General features: G+C 34.8%; 1 pseudogene; it reads right to left on the bottom strand.

Moving 5' to 3' along the window:
• Positions 1–2,762: 2,762 nt before the first annotated feature.
• LOC132602312 (cytochrome P450 78A5-like) lies at positions 2,763–9,217 on the bottom strand (annotated as a pseudogene).
• Positions 9,218–9,450: the final 233 nt, after the last annotated feature.

Here is a 9,450-nt window from a genome sequence, read left to right as displayed (position 1 = left end):
GACCATCACCATTCTCGGCCAAGACTTGGAAAAACCAAGTCCCATTTCAAGCCACTCTAAAAATATTTCCTTGGTTCAAATAAACTAATTAGAGGTCCCTAAGTAGCGTGGAAGCATTTTTGGAGCGATCAAGGCATCCATTTAAGAGATTGCAAACCCTAACCCATTGTGGAGTTGAAGAGGAAAGGTGAGAAATTCTCTTGTTTTATGAGTTATAAATGTTGTATGCATATTGTAGTATGTTAATATGGATGGAAATCATGAAATATTGTATGTTGGAAGTGGGTTGTGTGCTTGAGGAGCTAGCCGTGTATATGGGTGGGGAAAATAGAATTGATGAATTAATTCTTGTATCATGTTTAATTGTTGTGGTGTGTAGAATGGCTAAGAATCTTCAATACATATGTATGTGTAGTGTAGCCGTATATATAGTCCCAATGTGTGACAAAGGACGAATTGATATCGCTTAGTAATTTAGTTGTTGTTGTCGTTATGAATTCTAGTTTGAAATTTAGCGTTCAAGGACTCAAGAACGATATGGTAAGTGTTGCGGACTGATTTGGAGAATATTGTGCGTTGATGTAACTTGTATATTTTATGAGAATTATATCGTTATAGTGTGGATTGTTGATACAAATCATGAATTGAAATTGAGGAATGTGTCATGGGGGACTGTTTCGGTTTTAGGGGCTGCTCTCGGTTGGGACAGCTTTCGGGTGAAATTGGAGCAATTGTTGGATTGTTGAAATATTATGCAAATTGTTCAAAGTGTTCTTGAATATTGTTAGTATGATTTTGGGTTAGTATTTGAATGTATAAGCGTTGATGTTGGCTTGAAGGTAAGTCGTTGATATGGATATTTGGAAAGTTGTTGAATGATGTAAAAGAGAGTTACTATTGTTATTTTGCCTTTCGAATTGATTATCGATGTTGCTAGGTTGGTTATTGTGGTTGTTGTTGTTGATTTTGAGCGAGTTAAATTCTCGGGTTGGCCTATTTACAGGGGAAATGCTGCCGAATTTTCTGTAGAATTTAATGTTAGTTTGGAATAAATGGCTTAAGTGCCCTTAGCTAATGTTTGATATTTGTTGGCGTACTTGTAGACATTGGGGAGCCCGAGGCATAGATTGGGATTAGCTTTAGTCGGGTTAGCTTGGAGTGCGTACGAGGTATGTAAAGCCCAATCTTTCTTTCTTTTGGCATGCCTTAGTTTTGGATAGGCTAGATTACGAGCCTTTAGGAAAATCCTATGATTCGAAATCCGAGCATGATATGATCTATATATATTCCTTGGCACTCTTATGTTTGATTTGATAAAAGTATGAATCGTTACGTCTTTGAAATAGTCGCATTCCGAACTTTGTATAGAAAGGTTTCGCTTTAAGGAATTTCGTAATTCTTGAATGTCATATCTTGCACATAAATGCTCGGATTACCTCAATATTTTTGTAGGAGTCTATATGACCTATGATATGTATGTTTTACATAGGCGGGCCCGACTCGGGTAAATGCCCGTCCGTGGGTCCCGCGACTTTCTTTCATGTAATTCGAAGAACCTTTGAAAGAATTTGTTATGACTATGATTCGATTTTCAAGTATGATCATTTTACTTATGTTTGAGTTTATGATAATGATTTTATGCATATGACTACTCACGACTCTACTCGTGCATTCTGTTATCCCTTTCGCCGAGTCCCGGGCCGATTCTGTTGTCGTGCGCACTTTGATATACTCCGGAGTTATGCTGTGTTTATGATTCATCGAGCCACTCGTTAGAGGGCTATGTTCCATTTACATTTGGTGTTATGCTGTGTATGGCATTATGCTGTGTATGATATGTGACGGGGAATATGGAGATTTGAAACTTTCTGGTGTTATGCTGTGTTATGGCGCCATTGACCGGCGGGCGACCATATTCTTCTGTACCCTATGCATGACTTATATTTTTGAAAATTAAACATTTTGATATAGTGGATTTGTACTTATTTTCTGTACCACTATTTTGTTTATGTCTCAGATTTGTTTCTATATCTTCTGCTTTGCATACTCAGTACATATTTCGTACTGACCCCCTTTCTTCGGGGGCTGCGTTTCATGCCCGCAGGTACAGACGCACAGTTTGGTGATCCACCAGTCTAGGACACCCTCTTCTGCCGTTTGGAGTGCTCTTCTCATTTCAGAGCATATATTTTGGTATATATTCGTTCGCTGTGTATGTATATATTTGTTCAGGGGTACGGCGGGGCCCTGTCCCGTCATATGTTTAGGTTGGTCTGTTTAGAGGTCTGTAGAGATATTTGTGGGTGTGTGTGCCTACTTCTGTTCAGATGTGGTTGTATGATCTTATTCGCTATGGCAGCCTTGTCGGCGTACATTTTGTATATGTTTTGGGGCCGTTGTGCCATTTGATAGCCTGGTCGGCTTTTGATATATATATATCCGCATACGGTTGCGTTGAGATGTGTTCGAAATAGTTTGATATAGTTTGAGACGGCATATAGTATTTATGGCCGTATATGCTATTTGTATGTGATTCGATATGGATAGGTACGTTTGGGTGCTCAACTCGGGCGCCAGTCACGGCCTACGGGGTTAGGTCGTGACACAGAGCCAACCAACAAATTATGTACCACGGTGCACTTCAGCACTACATTATCATTCTTATAAACATATATAATAATAGATGCCTCCAATCTCCCCATTTAAAGGTCTAGAATCATATGATTGAGATCACATAACATTATAAAAGAATCCAAGGCACTTCAAGAAACACTAGGTATAGCTTTGCAAACTAAGGGGTGCTTCATTTCCATGGACTACTTCAAGCACTCAGACAAATCCACACCATTATCTGAAGCAACCCAATTGAAGGTTTGAAGCAACTGAGCTAGCCAAAGATGAACAGTAGCAAGCCCCATTGCTTTGCCAGGGCACATTCTCCTTCCAGAACCAAATGGAGCCAGCCTAAGATCAGAACCCATGATAGCCAGATCTTCTTTCAAGAACCTTTCTGGAATGAACTTTTCAGATTGTGGCCAAATCGTTTCGTCATGAGTGATAGCCCACATGTTCACCATGACTGTTGTTCCTTCTGGGATAAAGTGTTGACCACCAACAAATGTGTCATGGATTGCAAGTCTAGCCCAAGATAGAAGGGGACCTGGTGGATGGATTCTAAATGTTTCTTTCACTATAGCTTGAAGATAGGTTAATTTAGGCAATTCCAAATCAGATACGCTTCTATTATTAGTTCCTACAACATTATCTATTTCTTGTTGAGCTTTGGCTTGTATATCTGGATGTAACACCATCCTTGCAAGAATCCACTCTAGAAGGATTGCAACAGTAGCTGTCCCCCTGAAGATCATTTCCTGATAAAAGAAAGGGACATGTATTGGTTAAAGTAAAGGGACAGAACAGTGTTATGACAAGGGACATATATCAGCAAAAAGAATAATAATATTACTATATATGAAATATCAATACTACTACTCCCGTGATGTAATTAAGTTAAAGATAAAAGTAAGTGCTCAGATTCTTTATATCTTAGGTACAAAAAGGAGAATTATACTAACAGATATGTTCCAGCAGAAGAATCAGATAGTAAACAACAGAATATATGGATAAAAGACAAGAAATGACAGCACTAGTAGAAAATATAAAAAGACAGGAAAAGAGGCATGTTCCACAATATGCCTAGAGAATGAACTAACGAATAAAACATGCACAACAATATATCACGGAGTATAATATCATAGATTTGCCACATGCACCCGTAATCACAACAAAAAATATTAACCAAGCACTAGATCAGATGCTAGGAATTCAATTACACGGGTAAAAAGTGTATTTTTAACTTATTGCAACATAGTATTCCGCTTTCTTTTTTTTTCAAGTTACAAATTATGATCATATACTTATTTCTATTAGGTAATTCAAAGTGTATATATAGAAGTTAAATTAAAAATATAATCAAACAAATTAATTAAAGGGAGAATTACCCAAAGAACAGCGATCATGTCTGTGTCAGTGAGTATTATTTTTCTCCAAATCAAGCAAGATATCAGCAAAATCCGATGAACCTCTATCATCAACAACATTATTCTCAGACCTTTTAACCCTATGGTCTACTATTATTTCCCCAACAAAGATATTAACTTTAACAGCCAAATCTCTACATCTTCTTCTAACCCCTTGCAAATCCAACCACCCCAAAAAAGGAAAATGGTCTGTCCAATTAAATATCCCAAGTAACTCATAACCTTCACATACCAAAGACTCAAGTCTTTTTCCATCCTCATCCATTCTAAAATTATAACATTTCCCAAAAACACTACTCATCACATTATTCAAAGATCCAAAATGCAAAACCCTTTTCAGCATAACCCTTTTCAGCATAACCTCCCCTTGTGTCTCCATCAACCTTTTAATATCACTCACCTTATTACAACCTATCTCTCTTCTACACTCTCCAAAACACGCGATTCTCTTAGAACTAAACAAATGTGTAGCTGAAATCTTTCTCAAGTTCCTCCAATACTCTCCATAAGGAGCAAAACCCATTGCTCTATGAAACAAAAGTTCACATGCAGACTCCTATCAGCAAAAGCAGAACTGTTTAGAATCTCTCTAGCAGTATCCGGTTCGCTGGAAATGATAAAACGCGTAAATCCTGTTGGAAATTTTACGGAAAATACTTCATCACGAACAGTTGTAGGGACTTCTCTTCATCACGAACACTTATAATGACTTCTCTTCAACACAAACACTTGTAGGAACTTCTTCTAAACTTGAGGAAAATACTTGATCACGAACAATTGTAGAGAATTCTTCGTAGCTTGAGGCATGCCAATGGCACTGTCCTTAAGGATATTTCACCCGGTATGAGTGTATCCCTCAGGATTCAACAAGCTCGTCTAGTACAAAACTAGGAGCCAGAATCTAATAAAGATTTCTCTTATACAAACTCAGCAATACCAAATATATTATATGAGGAAGCTTTTGTCTCAAATTGTTCATCTAAAATGAGGAGGACTTGTGTTAATGTATAGATCAGAAAACCACCCATAAGATGGTTGAATACTCCAACGGCTATATGAAATCAATGGACAGTAAAAAGGCTAAATAATGAAGACAATAAAGGATGGTGATTAGTGAGAATATTATCACATAATAAAAGCTAATTCAAGGGTCTGTTATTGTTGAAAAACAAACGTTAGAACTGGCTAATCAAGGCTTTTTATGGTTTTGAATATTTGTCCCACAAATGCCAATAACATGTTAGAATTTGGATAAACAATAATTGACATATTAAAGACTCATTAACTTGGTGTAAATAGAATGAATTTCTACAATATTCTTTTTGAGATATTAAACTCAATTTTTCACAACAATCCCCCACTATCTCAAAAAGAATAAAAGAAATAGAATAAAATAAGACGTTTTGCTGGGTTTTCACATATGAGTACAATGCGTCGAATTTGGTGTCTCGTAGACTATGAACCAGACCTAGATAAAATAAGATTAACTTACAGAACAATTGGTGAAGTTTAGAACTTCTATGAACCAAGAATTCATTTGTAAGCCAGGGTCTTATTCTATCACATTATACTCGCACAATCTTTGTCGTTATCGTGGTTTTGCGCTAAGAGGCCATGCGCGTGTCCTGATATTCATGAGTGCTCTAGAAATCCGTCACAATTTCATAGAAGCGGCACCACTCCACACTCATATAGGTCCACCCATCAAGTGTATTCTGCAGAGCAATACACCACCTATAAAAGATATGGTAATGGATTAAGAGTCTATAGCTCAACCTCACTTTGCCTTGCAGATTTGCACTATATTCACACACCATAGGAAGGGACATAGTTTAATAGTGCACTTTTGATCAACTAATGACTTTTTATTACCCATATGAACCTAATTCATGGGATCTCCAATCACATAGGTTGGGTTACCATCATTGTTAATCTTCTCAAATGACAAAAGTCTCATTCCCCTCGATGTTTCTTTTAGTCTTGTGAATCGGCCAAATTCATCTCAGACTTCACACAATTATAAAAACTATCACATCTCACAATAGCGCTATTAAGAAATTATTTTCTCACACAACTAATGTTGTTTGGCAACCACAATATATACATGTTGGTTTTATTCCAACCTCAATACTCACTAAGAAGTATCTTAACCTCATCACTAGCCAACTTCAAACCATAAACTCATATTTCATTATGGTCTACTTGGCTTATTTTCATATTAACTATTACACCCCCACAAGGGGTAAACACATACTCACTAGTGGATTTTGAGATCCACTTAGCATCATTGTATCCTCTCTAGTACATCAAATATTAATTCACTATAACACTTATCCATCAGTTGGTTCTTTTCAAAATCATGTACTGAGAAAAGAAATAATCACCATAATTTTTTTATTTTTTTTCAAAAACATTTTGAATAACAAGACCGACTAAAATATTATCACTTTTAAAACATTCTCTCAAAATAACTCTAGTAAGGTATCATGACCCCCATAATTTCAAAAATTTCAAAGTAAAGACTTTCATGCCTCATAACACCGTAACCCCCACATTTTCAAAGTATTTAAAATAGGGGAACAATACTTTCATAACCTCACAAGTAGTATTACTAATTCTCATAAAACATTTCATCTTATAAATAACAAGCTAATAATATAACTCACCCAAATAGCTATACTCACAATATGTCATCATCAATAAATATTTTTAAGAAAACAATATGAGAAAAATAAGTATCGATATTAAAAGTTTTTTTTTTTTAAATAGTAAGGAAATATAAATCATAATACAAATACTTATTGTCCACAATTTGGAAACAACCTCATCATCTTCAAATAGAGTATTCACTCCATTGATAACACCAATATTTTTCAAAAGTAGTTTTAATAAGATTTTTTTTTTTTTTAAATTCTAAGATCTTGAATAGTTCTTGAATCACCAACATAAGTAAATCATTTTTCTTGTTCTTCAACTTGAGTGTAGAACTCAAAATTAACTTTACTTGCACAAATATGATTAGTAGTATCAAAGTCATCTAACAGCCAATATCTTACATTAGCCACAAGATTCGCTCGAGATTTGACCACAATAAATATATCATCCGCTTAACCAAAATTATTTTTAATTAGCGGGATTATCATTCTCCGAATCTTCTCTACATTGATGAACATGATGACATAGTTCGTCACACACAAAATAATAATTATTCCCATCAAAACCTTCTTTATTAGTGTTGCAGAATCTGATCAATACCATATCATTTGACACATGAAGTTAACTTTGTCCAGCATCATTCTCATAAAAAAAACATTAGGACCAAAGTAAAATTTCCATATAAATATCTCACATTTGTAGAAAAAGAAATTTGTCATAATTCAACATTTCTTCATCCAAATTATCAAGCAAGATAATTTTAAAGCCTAAATTAAATTTACCAAATCTCTTCAATGTGCAAAGAAGACAACTTATACAAACACAGATCTCAAAGATAGGTCTACAAATTCTTGAACCATAATTAATCTATAAAGATAAACATCAATTTCAAGCCAACTTTTCAAAAAATTATCACAACATATAGATGCATATTATTATACATATCTTTGCACTCATCTTACCACCTCAAATATAGATTATCCACAAATATTCAAATGGCTTGGACATTATTTAAGAGCTACCTAAAATAATATAACAACAACACAAATTCATCACAAACCCAAAACCAATTCATTGTATTCAGAATTTTGTTGACCCAAATGACTAAGACAAAAAAAATATGATTAATTTCAGAGTCTATATTATCCAATATAAAAATGTTCACCAAAAAATCTCAAACTTGTAGAACATCATGATAAACCCACTTATAATTTTTACACTAGAAATCTGCCCCACAACTCAATATTAAATCTTAGAGAAGATAATCACTAAAACTACTATCCAAGCACAACTTAAAAGTTTCAAATAAAAGTATAAATTAATCATTTCAAAATCATTGCTACTTTACTTTTAGATCATATATTTTCCATTATACTATAATTTAGAAACATACCTGTAACTTAGACAGATTGTACTAAGTTATTTTCTTTTAATTTCCCGTAAGAGCATAACATGAAATATCCTTAAGATTGTTGGAAATTTTACGGAAAATACTTCATCACGAACAGTTGTAGGGACTTCTCTTCATCACGAACACTTATAATGACTTCTCTTCAACACGAACACTTGTAGGAACTTCTTCTAAGCTTGAGGAAAAAATACTTGATCACGAACAATTGTAGAGAATTCTTCGTAGCTTGAGGCATGCCAATGGCACTGTCCTTAAGGATATTTCACCCGGTATGGGTGTATCCCTCAGGATTCAACAAGCTCGTCTAGTACAAAACTAGGAGCCAGAATCTAACAAAGATTTCTCTTATACAAACTCAGCAATACCAAATATATTATATGAGGAAGCTTTTGTCTCAAATTGTTCATCTAAAATGAAGACGACTTGTGTTAATATATAGATCAGAAAACCACCCATAAGATGGTTGAATACTCCAACGGCTATATGAAATCAATGGACAGTAAAAAGGCTAAATAATGAAGACAATAAAGGCTGGTGATTAGTGAGAATATTATCACATAATAAAAGCTAATTCGAGGGCCTGTTATTGTTGAAAAACAAACGTTAGAACTGGCTAATCAAGGCTTTTTATGGTTTTGAATATTTGTCCCACAAATGCCAATAACATGTTAGAATTTGGATAAACAATAATTGACATATTAAAGACTCATTAACTTGGTGTAAATAGAATGAATTTCTACAATATTCTTTTTGAGATATTAAACTCAATTTTTCACAACAAATCCAACGGAGAAAGCCATTAAAGGCATAGCGTTAAGGCTTTTTGATAGCTTTGCGAGGAGTCTGTGTGAAAGAATTACCAGTGAAGGTAAAGATGAGTCCGAGAACGGGTAGACCCGAAGGTCCAGGAATATTGGCGAGTTGGGATATGACCCGAGACTTGTGTAAAGCCCATGCAAGTCCACCAGGGGTGAGCCAAAAGGTGAATATAACAAGGAAGAGAAGAAAGAAGAAGAGAAACTCATAGGTGGAAAACACATTTGTTGAAGGAATGAAAAGTATTGAGTGTTCATTTAACATTTTTTGAACTTTTTCAAGAGTTAGAGAGAGAGGTTTTGCAGGTGGAAAGCAGTTTTGATGTGTTGAGAAGATGAAGAGCGTGTGAGAGCCTTTAAATAGAGACTAGAGAGTTAGATTTGAATAAGAATTTTGGAAAACATTTCTGAAAATAAAATAAAAAAGAGGCAGAAAAAACATTTTGTATAATGCAGAATAAAAAATAGCTTTCAGAACTATTAGTAGTACAAATTAAAAGGATGAGCATTAGTAATTTGACGTCGGTGT

Source organism: Lycium barbarum, chromosome 7, assembly GCF_019175385.1.
Source record: "Lycium barbarum isolate Lr01 chromosome 7, ASM1917538v2, whole genome shotgun sequence".
NCBI classification, from domain to species: Eukaryota; Viridiplantae; Streptophyta; class Magnoliopsida; order Solanales; family Solanaceae; genus Lycium; species Lycium barbarum.
The sequence above is the reverse complement of the archived record's forward strand: the minus strand, read 5'-3'. Positions and strand labels throughout refer to the sequence as shown.